This window comes from Ixodes scapularis, unplaced genomic scaffold (genome assembly GCF_016920785.2).
Source record: "Ixodes scapularis isolate PalLabHiFi unplaced genomic scaffold, ASM1692078v2 PGA_scaffold5__190_contigs__length_132052651, whole genome shotgun sequence".
Taxonomy (NCBI): domain Eukaryota; kingdom Metazoa; phylum Arthropoda; class Arachnida; order Ixodida; family Ixodidae; genus Ixodes; species Ixodes scapularis.
The window spans coordinates 111,494,818-111,510,781 of NW_024609880.1; the positions used below are offsets into that span (position 1 = coordinate 111,494,818).

General features: G+C 44.0%; 1 pseudogene; it reads right to left on the minus strand.

Moving 5' to 3' along the window:
* LOC115315542 overlaps positions 1–15,372 on the minus strand; it is a 28,437-nt pseudogene extending 13,065 nt beyond the window's left edge.
* Between the last annotated feature and the right edge of the window lie 592 nt (positions 15,373–15,964).

Consider the following 15,964-nt stretch of genomic DNA (forward strand, 5'->3'; position numbering starts at 1 on the left):
CTAAAATTAATTCGTTGAATCGTGAATCTTGTGAAATTTTCCGCTGAAAGCATCTTTATATCCGCACATTGTAATTCACAGTATATGTATAATGCGCATACCGCGTGGGTCCAATGATTTGAAGCCACTTTGAGAAAGCGTGACATCTTTTTTTTTTGTGGAATATTTAAGGAAACACTGGCCTAAATCAAAAGTTAGGAGTGAAGACGCCTATGTTCCTATTGAAAAGAGAGAGAGTTTTCCCTCTGAGGAAAAAACCTTTCTTGTTGGTTATTTGAAAGTTTGATCTAAACAAGGACGAGGCAGGTAGGAAATCCGTCTGACCGCGCTTTGAAATACTGTTTTATTCAAATTCCCCCCAAACTCACAAAAACTTCTTTTTTTTAATGAGCACGAAAAAGGCTTAATTTTTTTCTCCTCCCCTAGAAAAATTAGCGTCTTTATTTCTAACTTTTGATGACGGCAAGTGTATTTTATAATTCTTAGAAGACATATCCGCCACTTAGTAGCACCTTCATAACGAATTACAGCACCATAGCACGCCAAATATATTTTGACGATTTTTTTAAAACTACTGTTGATTTATTAAAGCTTACGCGGTAAATGGCATGTAAAAAAAAAAAGCGTTTCGAATATATATACCATCAAGCCTGTGCCTCGTGTTTTCGGTAAAATTTTTATATTTTTGTCTTTACGTTTTTGTTTCTGTTTTTATTTTCGGATTGAGCTAAGTTTTTTATGTGAAATTCACCAGAAAAACCGACACTCGCACGCGGAGAGCTCACATCTTCATCATACTAATTTATGAAGTATTCTTCCGCAAATGTTTGGCTAGTTGGTCACACAAAAAGACAAATTAGTCGTTTATTGTTTATTCAACAAAAGTTTACTCTGCCAGAACATGATAACATTTCCCACTGACGACCGGGTTACTTCTTCGTCGGGTCCTTCGTCTTTTGCGCTGTTTTTAATCCCGAAGTATGTGCGTACCAACTCGCTCAGGCCTCAACTTGAGCAATTTAGCCAGTGAGTACGACTGCTAGCCTGGGATCTTTACGCGCACCAGTGATACACGACCGAAAGCCTGTATGATGCTGATCTAGACCAAAACGGGCAAGGGGTGAGGATTGAACCCAGGATCTCTGGGTTCTGCAGCGCTAGCTTTCACTCCACGTGCTCCGAGCTGGTGTGGGCTAGCCATCTCGGCCACCAATCCCCTGCTAGTTGTTGACTGGTGTCAGCTAGTTTTGCAAGCTAAAACGTATTCGCACAAGATAACTAATTTGGAAGTTTGCACGATGCGCATTGCCTTGGTTCAAGGAAACTAGCTACAAACTGAACCAACTGGTGATTATTTCCTCTGTCCTGTGATAATTGCAGCAGTTTTAGGGGAAAAGAAATTAGTGTAGCAAACAAAAAGGGCCGAAAAAGTGTACGGGTAGGTGGCGCAAGCAACCGCCTGGTAAAAATAGATGCAGCTTGTATTGGTTTATTTCTCCATTCTTACATAAAGAAGGTCACGATTAGTCTGAAAAGTCGTGCTATAATTTTGTAAAGTAGGTTTTTATTTCCAAAACAGTTATTAAACTAAGTTCGTTTTTGAAGAAGCTATTCCTCGTTTCAGCCTAAAGTACCGTGGTCCAAAGATTTAAAAGTGGAATGTTGGAGTTCGTCACGTGGGAAAAAATGACCCACCGAGAGTTGCTCGCTGTCCCCTAGAAACGTAGTATCGATTGAGCGAACACGATTTATTTTCCTTCGATACGCACATGGTTTCGCTTGAATGTTTCGTGCACGACCGGCGGTATCGTGATTTGGGACGTTCTGATACCGCTGATGGTGATAAGATTTCCTAACTGTGGCAAATGTACTGCGTAAAACGCGTGATGTTACATTCTGGCAGTGTACTGTGTTGTGCTTCGTCGCCGTTCGTCGTTATTGGAAGATAACTTCTGTTCGGATCACAGAAGCACGAAGTTACAACGATCGCAGTGATAGCGGTGATACCGCGTAACGCCTCTTCAGGATTTTTCCAGCGACAGGTACCCATGCCGTAGTGATGGCGGGTGACCCGGGTGTTCTTTTGACCGGCCGCTAGCTATCTGTCGGCGTGTAGCTTCCGCTCAGTTATGCGTATTTTGTGGGTTCCACGCTGTAGTGGCTCGTTATAAATTGCTACGTCTTTTACTAAAACCAAAATAGGAATTTCCGTGCCGTTTTTTTCCCTCGCGGTAAAAATGGAAAAGCCAGGCTTCGGTACAAAAAAAAATAAGCGAAACAAGCTTATTCGCTAAAACATCGTGCGCTAAAACCTCATTCGCTGAAATGAGCAATATTCGCTAAAACGTCATTCGCTAAATTGTCGATTCGCTCAAATGACCTCTCTTCGCTAAATTGTCATTCTGTAAAATGTCATTCGGTCATGTAATATGGGCCGGAGGCAAAGAGGTTCGTTGATATTCTCCGGCAGCAGCAAACTGCTCTGATTGTTCACATTAGTCTCTTGCGAACTAAACGGACACTCGCACGACATCGAAGTGCCCAAGACACGACTGACCTGTACTTGTCTGAAGTTACATATCTCACCTCTATAGTTTACTTTATGTTAACATTTTACCTAAACGTTTCTTCTTCATACATGTGTAGTCGTCCACGTTTGCGAAGCGAAAGCGTTTAATTTTTACTTTCCTTGGTTCGTCAACATTTTACCGATCAACTGGTTAAATATTAATCGCAGTTGGCGCCTTAATCAATTATTCGGTAGGCTAACCGAATAATGCTCTAGTAGTTTAATCCGCAAAATTTTGACTAACCAAAAGAAAGTAAAATGCCCTCAAACCAGAATGGTAAAATCCACCGTTTTGGTTTCAGGGCAATTCCGGTGCGAGTTGGTCGAAATTGCTATTCGATGCGTTGCACGGCCACGCTTAAGAATGCGGATTTACTACGGTTGATCGATGCCATTTCACCGAAGCACGTTTTAGAGAGTAGGCACGTTTTATCGAAGCACGGTTTAGAGAAAGCAGAGCCTCAGTTTAGAGAAACGCCGTTTATAAAAAAGGGGACGTTTTTAAAAAAAAATGCTTTCCTACTTCTCGCGTGTATCACTGGTGCGCGTATTAACCCATGCACCCCGCTGTAATGAGACGCCCCAGACTCCCGCCGCTTCGCGGCGGCAGTCTGGGGCGTCTCATTACAGAAATGTTAACTCACCCGATTTACCTGCACACGACGCTTCGCGGCGGCCGAATTCGCTAAAAGGAGGCTCATCGCCATTTTCTCTCAAATGGGTTCTCTATAAAGGCGTTCGATAAACAGGGGTCGGTAAAAAGGCGTTCGCTAAAACGAGCCTCTCTAAACCGCATGCCTGCGTAAGAATGACGTCGCCTTCCGGGAGAGGAAAGAGGGAGAGAAGAATCTTTGCTTATGTAGAGAAGAACCTGCGTGGTGGAGGGGAGGTTCACGTCACATTTCTGTTTGCGGGAGCCTTATTTAAAGGGTATCATTACTTTTCCGTAGAAAAGGGATTTAGATACTTGTGGACAGAGATTGCACAATTACTTTTCAAAAGAAACGAAACTACATTAATCATTACTTTCATTAAAAATACGCAAATGCAACTAAACTACATTACACATTACCGCAGACTAAAGTAGTTACATTACATTGCAATCACTTTTGAAAAGTAATACAATTACTTCGAAATTACTTTTAAATTCTTTGAGGTAATAAGTAGTGCTCGTAACGACGGAAGTGTTAAACATAAGGTAGAGCTTCATAATATATAACTAAAACAGGCAGCTCACTGGTTTCGCTGTTAATTATGATCAGTTCATGGCTGATGTGATTGCGTCCTCTGGAATTCGGAGAAGTTGTGCACTTCTGTTGGTTGGGTTTTTACATGAAGTCGTAACAACTTTTGTGAGATGTGCTAAATTGCCCTGTTGCTCTTTGAAACGCTCTTTCGCTAGGCATTTGTTGATGACATTCCGGTCGAGACAGAATCATAGCACAACCGGCTTGGCTTCAACGGTTTATCCAACTGCTCGTTCCCTCGCGCTCGCGATTCGCCATCCCCTCGTCTTCTTCTTGATTCAGACTAAATGTCTCATGACAGTGGCGTTCATTGTTAGTTTTCAACATCCTCCCACAAAGTGTAGAAATTGGGGATACGATTTACAGTTTCCAAAGGATAGAGCAGCTGCAGTAGCCCTGGAATGACACAATCTGACGGCAGCTTAACGGAACACGCCCTGAGATTTCCATCTCGTCCTAGAAACACCTCAACGACACGTATTAAGGTCAAAAGATGTCTTCGAGTGATACGGTTGTGCAACAGTACTACCTCATCCAGGCACGTAGCCAGGATTTTGTTTCAGGAGAGAGGGGGGGGGGGCGCCCATGACAAAATGCTGTCTGAGGGGGAGGGGGGAGAGGAAGTCTCAGCAAAATGAAAGATTTCGGGGGGGGGGGGGGGGGTGAGTCCCATAAGCCCCCCCCCCCTGGCTACGTCTCACGAACGTTAGGCGGACGGTTGCTGAGCGGTGGTGTAAGGTGCGCCGAACGAAGCCTCCTAGTAGGTACTCTTTCTTCCAACGTACCCAGAAGTTGTTCATGAGCCTCTGCCTCTATTTCCTCCGACGTGCTAATGAATTGCTCGATGACGCGTAGGTTGACTCCGCCTTTGGAAGTGTTATCAATCGCCTCTCGATGAGTAGGTGAGCGGGAGTTAAGACCGCTGGTTCTCTATTATCGGCATGAAGGTATAGGCGAGGGGCTGAGAATTGAGCGCTGCCTCGATGTCAGTTAATACTGTCGTTAGTTCTTCAAAAGACAAGCTCTGCCGTCCAAGAATGTTTTGGAGGCACGTTTTCACTGACCGCATAATTTATTCCCACGAGCCTCCCGACCAGGTTGCACGTTCTAAAATGAACCTCCAGGTGATTCGGTGAACACTGCAGAAGTCTTAGGATTCCGCACTGCGAATAGCCTTCCACAAGGCCGTTAGGTCCTTCGCCGCTCTCTTGAATGTCAGCGCGTTGTCGCTATAAATGGTACTCGGGATACCTCGTCGTGACATGAAGCGTCGCAGGGCCAAGAGAAATGGCGCCGTGGCCGCGGTGGATACCAACTCGAGGTATAGTGCCCTGGTGGTCGTGCAAGTGAATAAGGCAACGTAGGCCTTAACGCATTGCCCGGTTGAGTTGACCAACAGTCGCCCCGCGAAGTCGATTCCCACGACTTGAAAGGTTTGACTCTCTTCCAGTCTGCCCCGTGGTAGCGGAGTTACGGGCACCTTTGCCGGTTTTGCTTGGAACCGCCGACAGATGCGACATTCCGCGATGATCTTCGTCACGGCTCGTCGTGAACGTAAGGGCCGAAATTTTTAATGTATTTCTGTCAGAGTGAGCTGCAAGCCTCCATGTAATACCTTGAGGTGAGCATCCACGACACGCAACTTGATGAAAGGGTGATCTTCTAACAAAAGAGTAGGATGTCCCACCTCCTCCGAGGCTGTAGCTTAAAGAAGTTTGCCTCGAATATACATGGTTCTCGTGTCGTCAAGAAAGGGCTGCAAGTCCGTTATTCTTGATCCTTTTGAGATTCTTTCATTTTGAACCTGCTGGATCTCTCTGCCGAAGCATTCTCTTTGAGCATTCTTGATGCAGAAAGCTTCGGCATCTGTAATATCGTCTTACGTTAGGGGCAGTTCAGGTGACTTGTTCTGTCGATGACAACATTAATCAAACCGTTTTATTCAAGCTCTGGCACGCAAGATCTTGGTATAGCTGCTGAAATTTTCCAGTTCCAAGAGTGCGGTTGGTGCACTCACAGTGGTCCGCAGTATATCGACCTGCTGTTGTCTCGCCCCGTCAGATCTGCTGAGGTTCTCATTTTCTGAGGTTCTGCCAATTGGACAGTACCGCTCTTCTCGGGAAAAAAACATTCGAGCCCAGACCACCATAACTGATACAGACTTAGCTGCGTTACCGTCTTTCCTAGCTCTATTAAGAGTGTCAGCTGGGTTCGCGCCGTCCGGGTTGTGGTGCCAATTAGAGGAATCGCTTAGTGCTTGTATTCTGTGACTCGCTCGCTGGCGAAAGGTTTCCACGAAGTTTCGAATCCTTTAGTAAAACCGAGGGTTGTCATAGACTGTCCAGTATCGTAGTGTAACTACGACACCGAACAAAACGGTACACAGATATTTAGCCATACGTGCTCCCAAGAGGGCTCTTATCCGTTCTAGTCGTGGGAGAGCCAGCGTCTTAAGCGGGGCAGCCCTGGAGTTGGCAAACACCAGAGTGACGCCGACATTTTCTTTTCTGTCCACGGCGCGAAGGTTGTCACAGGCGCCATAAGCCTGAGGGCTGGCGTCTGTGAAGACGTAAAGCTCCAGCTTAATAATATAATAATAATAATAATACTTTATGTCCTCTCCAGAGAGCGGAGGGGCAAAGACAAAAAACTGCATATAGCAACCTGACGAGGTCCCTGCCCCGATACAAACGGCAGAAAGTAGTGATGACATATTCTATAATCACTCATTTACAAAACTAATGAAACAAGAAAAACAAAACTACACCCATGCAATACAAATTTAGCGGTGGTCAACCAAAAAACGTGTGGGTTAAAATTTGTTAGTCAGAGCTAGTGAAAGACATAAACAGGGACATTATATGGGACTTCGTGACAACTTCAGGTATGACGTGATATTGAATCAATTCGTTTAGTAAGTAAGGTAGAGTGTAGCTTGTTGATTGATGTCCATATGATGTACGAAATGTCGGCACAAACCATGGTTCTGCATGTCGTGTGTTATGACTTGTGAGATGCTTGTTTAGATTAAAAAATTCAATTATAAAGGTGTTTTTTGCGAGTAGGGCAGATCTGTAAAGGCACGCGAGTCTGAGTTTATAAAGGAAAGACATATTTAGAATGTTTAACTGCTGAAAATAATTAGCAGTGCTGCCATTCCATGCGAGATTTGCTATTATTCTAATTGATCTTTTCTGTGCACGAATGAGGTTAAGTATGTTATGTTTCGTAGTTGTACCCCATATGAGATGACAATATGTTAGATGAGAAACAACAAGAGCATTGTATAACATTTTTTTAATATTGCATGGTAGGCTGTATTCATGTTTATTTATCAGCCCATTTATTCTATTTATCTTTGTACGGGTGTGATTTATATGAATGTCCCATGTGAGGTGCTCGGTAAAATAAACGCCCAAAGATTTTATTTCACTTACAACTTCTATTTTCTGGTTGTCTAGATGTAGATATGTTGGCCTACAAATTAATTTATTTCTGGGTCTAAAGAAAATCGCTTTAGTTTTATTAGGGCTTATTCGCAGACAATTTGCGTCCATGTATCTTTGCAAATTTCTAAAAAAGCTATTTGCTTCTCAAACCATGTCAGTCAGGTCAGTACCAGTAATAGAAAAAGTCATATCATCGACATAGGCTATTATTTTTGCTGATGTCATTATGTTAAAAACGTCATTAATGTAAAGTATGAAGAGAAGAGGGATTAATATGCTGCCCTGGGGCACACCTGTTGTAATAGTATCAAGTGGAAAAAAAAGAAGAGTTTATACAGACGCATTGAGAGCGATGCTGCAAATAAGATTGAATTAATAATGCTGCGCTTCCTCTAATACCATAAGCGTGAAGTTTAAGGTTTAGTATATTATGGTTTATGTGGTCATACGCTTTAGTCAGGTGAATAAATATACCAAGTTCAAGGTTTTCTCTCTCAAATGCTTCAACAAATAATTATTTTTGTGTTAACAGTGCGGTTTCCGTTGATCCCTGTTTACGAAAACCAAATTGTGAGTTAGATAAAATATTGTGTTTGTTAAGAAAGTTAATTAGTCTTGAATGCATTATTTTCTCAAGACCCTTAGAAAATACCGGTAAAATTGATATTGGTCTATATTTAGTGAGGCTGTTTTTGTCACCACGTTTGTGCAGCACCATTACTTTTGCCTTTTGCATTGCTTTTGGAAAAACACTGGTCGTTAAAACGAGGTTAAAAGTGTACGTGAGAGGAGGAGCAATTATATCAATGACATATTTGATGGGTTTAATTTGCAATCCATTTATCTCCTGGGATCGGCTATTTTTAAGATTTAGGAACGTGCTAATCACTTCACTTACTCTAGTAGAAAACAAGAACATAGATTCATTAAGAACATATCGCGATATTACCGACGGATCTATGGTATAATTTGCTGGTTATACCAAATTTACGAAGTAAATATTAAAAGTGGTAGCAAGCTGTAACTCAGACAACTTGCTTCCATCAAGTTCAACAGCTAAACGAGAACGTTCTTCAGTTTGTGTTAAAAAATAATTTATGCGTTTCCATAAGATATCTCCCCTTTGTCTTATGGCGTCATTGAACAGATTTTTATAGTATTTCGATTTAGCATGCTTCAGTTAGGAATTTAGTTTGTTACGGAAAGCTTTATAAGCATATAGTTGACTTGGATCCCTGTTCTTAATAATTTTTTTAAAAAGCTTACGTTTTCTGTTTATTTTACGAACTAGTTCGGGTGTGACCCATGGCTTTTTATACTTTTTGCTTTTTCTTATTTCTTTATACGGAAAAAAAAATTTCATAGATCCTAGTCAGCGAAGACAAGAAATGTTATAAGCTTCATCTGCTGTTTCTCTATATATATACTAAGTTCCAGTCTGTATTACCTATGGCATTACGAAACATTTCTAATCTTTGGGCATTTATTTGTTGAGCAAATATTGTTTCCTGTAATGGTATTGATGTCTTATTACGAGCTTTTCTAATGAACCAAAAAATGGGGAAATGGTCGCTGACATCACTTTGTATTACGCCGGAGTACCCATGTTCATTATCATCATTTGTTATGAAGAGGTCAATGAGAGTAGACGAGTTACTTGTGACACATGTTGGACATTCAATTAAATTGTTATAACCATTTGATTCAAGAATAGAAAAAATTCAGTTTGCGATGCAGATACTGCGGATACGTCTATATTGAAGTCTGCACTAATAAACAATGTCTATTTGTTGCAACATACTAAATCAAGAAATCGCTCCAGAAACACACACAAATTCGTGAAATTTCCATCAGGAGGCCGATGTACAACACAATATATTGCAATCATTACATAAAGTTAATACTTCGTAGTCGTCGGTCGACGTAGTAAATTCAGTTAAATGTTCGGTTTTTAGAAATGTTGAGATGCCCCTTCTATGCGATCGATTTAGCACAAAGTTGTTATAATTAGGAATAAGAAAGTGGCTCGAGTTATCGTTGTACCAAGTTTCAGTAAACATTATTACATCAAATTTTATACCTGTACTATCTAGCAACATTTCGACGTCGTTTGTTTTATTACTCATTGAACGGACGTTTAAGTGAAAAAATGTTAACTCGTTTGCGTCTAGTAACTTTCCAAGGTCCGCGGGATCTAAAAAATTTGCGACTCCCATCTTTCAATGCTACAATTTTTTTTGTATGGAAATTTAAACGATTTTGGAGAGGTCGTCACAAGTCATGAACTTTAAAGTCGGAGTGCGAATTGTTTTCCGTGCAAAGATCTGGCCGTTTCTAACCCAGACAAACTCCCGATTCGCCTCCCTTTTTTTGCTGGTAGTTTGACCAAGGAGCCTTTTCAGCTGAGGGCAGAGGTGCTCATTGATGTAAATGGGCTCGTTTGAAGTTAATCCGATTCTTGTTCCAGTAAGCCTGTGGCGTCTTGCTTCCTCTAGTGCATCGTTTCGTTTGGCTCTATGAACGAACTGCACGACGATGTTTTTGTCGATAGTGCTGTGTGCGATGGGTACTCGGTGGCATATCTCGATGTCTTGTCGATCTCGATGTCGATGAGTTGTGTGCCAATTTGGGCACCTATTTGTTACAGTAGCATGGACAGATTCTCATTTGGCGCTGTGGGTACCCCTTTTATTTCAATGTTTGCATTTCGAGAATACTGCTCTGAACTCAGTATACGCGTCTCGCTCTCCTTCATACGGACAGCAAGTTCCTCACAAGTCGTCTGGAGCCGTGCATTGTCCTTTTTCAGTTCTCTGTTCTCATCCTGTACGACTTTGACCTGGGTTTTCATTTCCTCATACATTTTATTTATAAACTTTAAGCTCGCCTTAACGTCCCGCAGATTCTTTCGAATTTCTCCATCAAAAGTATCTCCGAAAATCTTGAGCTTTGCTTTGAACTCATTCTTTATATCCTCAAATGCAGCCAACAATTCTTTGTTCAGTACCATGTTCAAAAATGTATAAAACTAAAACTGCTCAAAAACATAAAAGAAAGACACAAACAGCAGCACTACAGTGGCAGCAGCAGCAGTGGTCAAGAAAAAATGAAATTCAAATAGAAATAACACCAACCTGAGGTATGAAAAAGTGTTGCTCAGGCGTCGATTCGTTCACCACTGCCTCTGCCAAAATGCAGAGGCCTCGGTGAAAATCCCGTGTTTTATAGTCAGTGGCCGATGACGTAGTGACCACGTGATGATCTTGAGGGCGGTGGTGGGATGACGATGCTTTCGATGACAGTCACGCGCAGGTCCCTGGCTTGCGTGTTTCTTTCCCGTCTGCTTGCTGAGGGCGATGACGCTGCAGAGCTTCGCAACTGCAGCCGAGCCGAGTACTGATGTTCACACGTAAACAGCCGAATGTAGATGGCTTCCAACGGAAACCTGCGGTATCAAAAAAGTGTTGCTTAGGCGTCAATTCGTTCGTCACCACTGCCGCTGCCGAACCTCTCACCTTCCCCATTCTGTAAGTATATCGGAACCATGATGCGTGGCAAGTCCTTTAACTCGGCGCACCACGTAGTCCACTCTTATCGTAGCGCTTCTGGTAGTTAGTCTTTCATCCCATCCCAGACCATGTTGCCATTTACGTTGGAATAAAATTTTTACTCGTGTAACATACGGTGAGAGGAACCCTAGGGGATCGAAGGTCCTGGCAGAGGCCTTGAGGACAAAGCCTTTTGTGGTCATGTTTGTCGAAAGAATCTCCAAGAGATGGTCACCAAAAAACTTGAAGGAATCAGTATTTTCATCCGACACCAGTCTCAGTACCTTTGTGACTTCTTGGGAGCTGATTGACGTGATAGCGGGTAAATTATCGACGTTCCCCTCCCTTTGATTGAAGAGGCTCTGCAGTTGGCTGGAACTGGTATTCCATACGCGTAGTTCCATGCCGGCCTCCCTGAGCAATATCTGTGCTTCGTCAGCGAGTCTTCGGGCTTATTCGATGCTTGAGGCTTCAATCAGTAGGTCGTTCACGTAAAATGAGCCAAGTAAAATAGCCGCGATGTCTTTGTTCTAATCACTCACGTCCTGCAATTGATGACGAATTGTTGCCCAAAGTAAGAGTGGACTGGCAGTTGTTAAAAAAAAAAAAATACTTGCGTCATGCGCCATTTTTTTATATCGGGAAGCGGCTCGTCTGGTCTGGGTGTTTTCTCAAACCAAACAAATCGGAGAGCGTCTCTGTCACGCTCTGCGATTTCAATCTCTAAGAAGGCCTTTTGGATGCCAGCTGTGACAGCCATCTCTTGCAAACGGAATCGTAGCAGCACTGGCAAAAGTTCTGTGTTGATGGTAGGCCCCTTCTCAGGATGGTTGTTGAGGGATCCGGTGTTTGGCGCGTGGGATGAAGCGTCGAACACCACTCGAATTTTTGTCGATTCTGAGTTTGCCCGAATCACCGCTCAACGAGGCATTTAGTAAACGAGTCCGCCGCATAGAGACTTTTCGTTCACCTCTTCCGCGTGTGCATCCTCGAAGTAATTGCCTATCGCTTCGTCATACAGTGCGATGCCTCCATCGTGGCTGAGACGTTGGATAAGGCTGCAGAGTCTAGACCTGGCAGTGGTGTAATAATTTCCAAGTGTTGCTGCTGTCTCCTTCCATGATAGCGAACCTTTTTAAAGGGGATTTTTCCAAGTAATTTTTTTCTGTGAATTGTTGGAGTACCTTACTATCTTGCTGTTTCGTACTGGTCGGTACATACATGATTCCAATAGACTCGAACTCCTAAAAGTTTCTTAGCGTTGCCCCGTCGTCTTCGGTGGTCACTGCGACTCCTAACACGCATACCATCAAGTTTATGGTAGTATTCGATAAGAATCTCACGGTGGCTGTTGGACCCTGAAAGGTCCATACTAAGCTAATTGAAATGGCCACGAGGCCGGGGCTGGATGTTGAGTGGCGTGTTTCGCCAGTTAACAGCCTCCACATCTGGTCAGCTCCAATGAGCAGGCTTATGCCTCCCTCTGCATGAACGAAGGAAACATCAATTCGTCAGCGATAAACCCCGTGATTGTTTTAAGGAACGAGTTTCAACGGGTGTTTCTATGAGATCTTGACAGATAATTTGAACGACCACGGCTTCTAAAACATACTCCGTCGTCGCATACTGACCTCGAAGTCGTAGTCTGACCAGTTTGAAGTTCTGTCTTATCACTCCTGAGCCGCTGTCGGCCGACGCGTTAAGCTGCATACTTCGTTGGTTTATAACTTTTATGTTAAGTTTCCTCGCCAACTCCTGTCCGATGAACGTCCTCTGGCTTCCGCCATCGATAATACCACGGATATATGCGCAGCTCTCATTACTCGCGGCCCAGCTCCTGAAAGTTTGCAGTAGAACGTTCGAAGCTCGACGAGGCGTCGTATTGCTCAAACCGTGAGTATATTGGTAATCTCTTACGGAACCGGTATTGGTGTCTGCCACAAAAGATTGCACATTGACAAGACATGTCGTCCCCTGCATCCAGAACATCTCGTTTGGCTGCGGCAGTCTTTGGATCGAAGCCCCCGTTTGGTGCAGCGAAAACATCGCATGTCCTGCGCAAATCTTCCTTTCTTTTCATCAAGTGCGATCTCAGGAGTACAGGCGACGGTACTGCGATTTTGCTGGTTACAAAAAAGCAATGGTTGTCTGTCCCGCTGGTTTTCAACACGAATGTTGATGATGGATAAGGGGTTTGTTTCGGTTTACGAGCTGTCATTGGGACGCTTGCTGCTCTTCGCTCGAGCGGTGCTGATCGTTCTTTGCTCTCCATTTCCACGCGTAGTAACCGCAAAAGTTTCGCCAGCTCCTGACCTGCAGTCGTTGTCGATGCAGCAACGTTGACTGCTCCATCGCCAGATATGCTAGCTCCCTTCTATCTGCCGGCGGACACTACAAGTAGTGTTCCCTAGCTCTTGTGTCGATGGTAACTCACAACGATGTCCGTCGAAAGACTGGACGGAAGTATGTATACCATCATTGTGGCGTGCGTCACGCTTCAAACGTCCAAGGTGCGCAAACCGCGAACGTTTGTTGGAGGTGGTCCCACACGTCACGCAGTCCTTGGACATGTCGCACTGACTTCACCGTTGGAAGGTTTCGAAGCCGTTCCATGTATTCCCGCTGAATGTTTCACTTGCCGCCAAAGCGTTCAGTAAGTATCTCTATTGCATCTCTGTAGCACGATGCCGTCGCCTGTAACCCGGAGACGGCACTGGCAGGAGGCCCGATGTGGAGTGATCAGAGGTACTGGAATTTTTTTTTCATCAGAGGGCTTGGTGCTCCGACGTATTGAGGCGTCGAACTGCTCCCAGAAGAGTTGCCACTACGTGAGCTCCTTTTGATATTGTAGAAGTTGCAATTTTAGGAGCTTCACTCCCATAGCCTAGGATGGGTGGCCCCTTTCGCCGTCGGCTCCCGTAGCGGGTGTGGTTGGCATGGAAGGGCGCCACAAGAGCGCACGACACGAGAGCGCCGACGGGAGAGCGCGCGACGGGAGAGCGCCGCGACACGAGGGCGCGTGCCATTAGAGCGTGCGCCACGAGAGCGCATGTGCGCGCCTTGGGAATGATCGATGTTTGAGTTTTCAAACACATGTTTTTTTCGGATAGTGCCGTTTTTCGCACGTGAGTTAGTTGCCCAATATATTGTAAATTATATGCAACTTTTAGGGTGTTTTTCTTTTATCAAAACAATATTTGTTTAAGTAGGAGTTTGTGCTTTGTTGATGTTGTCTTCGATATGTGCTGTTCAAGGTTGGTGGACATTTGAGGTGCCAATATATGGTAAAATTGGGCAATGAACTAAAAGTTTCTAATTACCTTTTTAATTTATGGCTGGATGGGTCACGGTGCAATTGCAAGTACCGCCGTCTAATAGCGTGGTTGGTAGAGGGTTCCGGAAGAAATGTCCCCGGAAGAAATGTCCCCGGAAAAAATGTCCCCGGAAAAGAGGTCCCTAGCTCTAAAGTAGGAACAAATGTCACCAAAAGGTTCTCCATCGCTGGGTTCCCCCGATTGTCATGGCGTTCGGAAGGTCCGGCCGTTGTCCGGTCGTTGTCCGGTCGAAATGACCTGACCCACCTGGAGCACCGCTCGCGTACGCCAGCACTTTTCCCGCATGACTTCTGGAGCTGCTAGAAACGTATCTCCGGAGGGATCCCTAGGACCAACAATCACGTCGGGTCCTGGCATAATGCATTCTAGAAGTCCTTGGGGCTGCATCATCCGGACACGTATAGTACAAGCTAGTGGCCGCATTTAAAGAAAAGCAGAGCTTTACAAAGCAGAAGCTGGCGGATGTACTTCGTGGAGAGCCTCAAAAGAGTAGCAAGGTCACACCTACATTCACGTAGCGAAGAATCTGAGCAAGCTAGTTAAAGAGTACGACCAAAGGTGCATGCTAGACTGCCTTCGCGGTGTTGCGCAGTCTTCAGTCTTTAAATGTTTTTTTTTTTTATTATTATTATAGAACGGCAATCGATAAACAACTGTATTTCCGAAACTCTGTATCTTGCTTCTTCATTTCAAGTTTCCGAAAATTGTATTTCTTCTAGTATGACTTCCCACAGGTCTGCGCACTCAATCAATAAAATGCCGTAAAGCGTTCGATCCAAGAAAACGTGTGTTTGAAAACTCAAACATCGATCATTTCCAAGGCGCGCACATGCGCTCTCGTGACGCGCGCTTTAATGGCACGCGCTCTCGTGTCGCGGCGCTCTCCCGTCGGCGCTCTCGTGTCGTGCGCTCTCGTGTCGTACAGCCTGTTGGCATTGCCTGCAACTGCGCGATCTTGTTGCGCTGTTCGCTAATGGCCCTAGACACTTCGTCTTCATATTCTGCGACAGTGATGTAGTCCGTCTTCAGGTCAATATCGCTGATGTGTGGTTCAATCTCCTCGTTGACTTTATGAAGTTCCTCGTTGCTCGCTATTAATCCGTCTCTCAGGTTCTCGAGAGAAGAGGCATCGACGGTGATGGACTGGAGCATGGTCGTTATCTCGTTGATTATCTTTGTATTCTGACTGCGTTGGACTTTACGCCTGGTATTGAGCCGATCCATTTTTAAATTGATTCCTCAAGCAAAAGTCCCGGGTTTCGGCACCAAATAATTGTTGCGCTTTGAAGCGGACTTTTACTAGGTATTCGTTGATGGCATTGATGTCGAGAAAGAATCACAGCACAAGCGGCTTTTCTCAAACAGTTTATCCGACTGCTCGTTCCCTCGCTCGCAATTTCCCATCCCCCTCGTCTTCTTGTTGATCTAGACTAAATGTTTCACGCAAGTAGCGTTCATTGTTAGTTTTCGACATGCCCCTTATGTGGCCTTTGGCGAACGGGATTCGTCCTTCTCGAATCCATCTTGCACAAGGTTGAGGAAATTTCTAAAACTTCTTTTTTGTGAATCGGACGCAGTCGAATTGTTTTTTCTAAAAATCACTGGTCAAAGCATTCCCAGACATTCTTCTCGATGAGTATTACTCCAAAACACCAGAAGAACGCGAATTACCCTAGTGAAAAAGCCACTTGTATGAGAAATTTCTTGTGTCCAGTCAACACATATGAATCATAGAAGATATATAAGAACATATAAGAATTAACCATATGAAAACTATATAAGATAAATAAAAACCATAAAAGAAACTTAGGAGAAA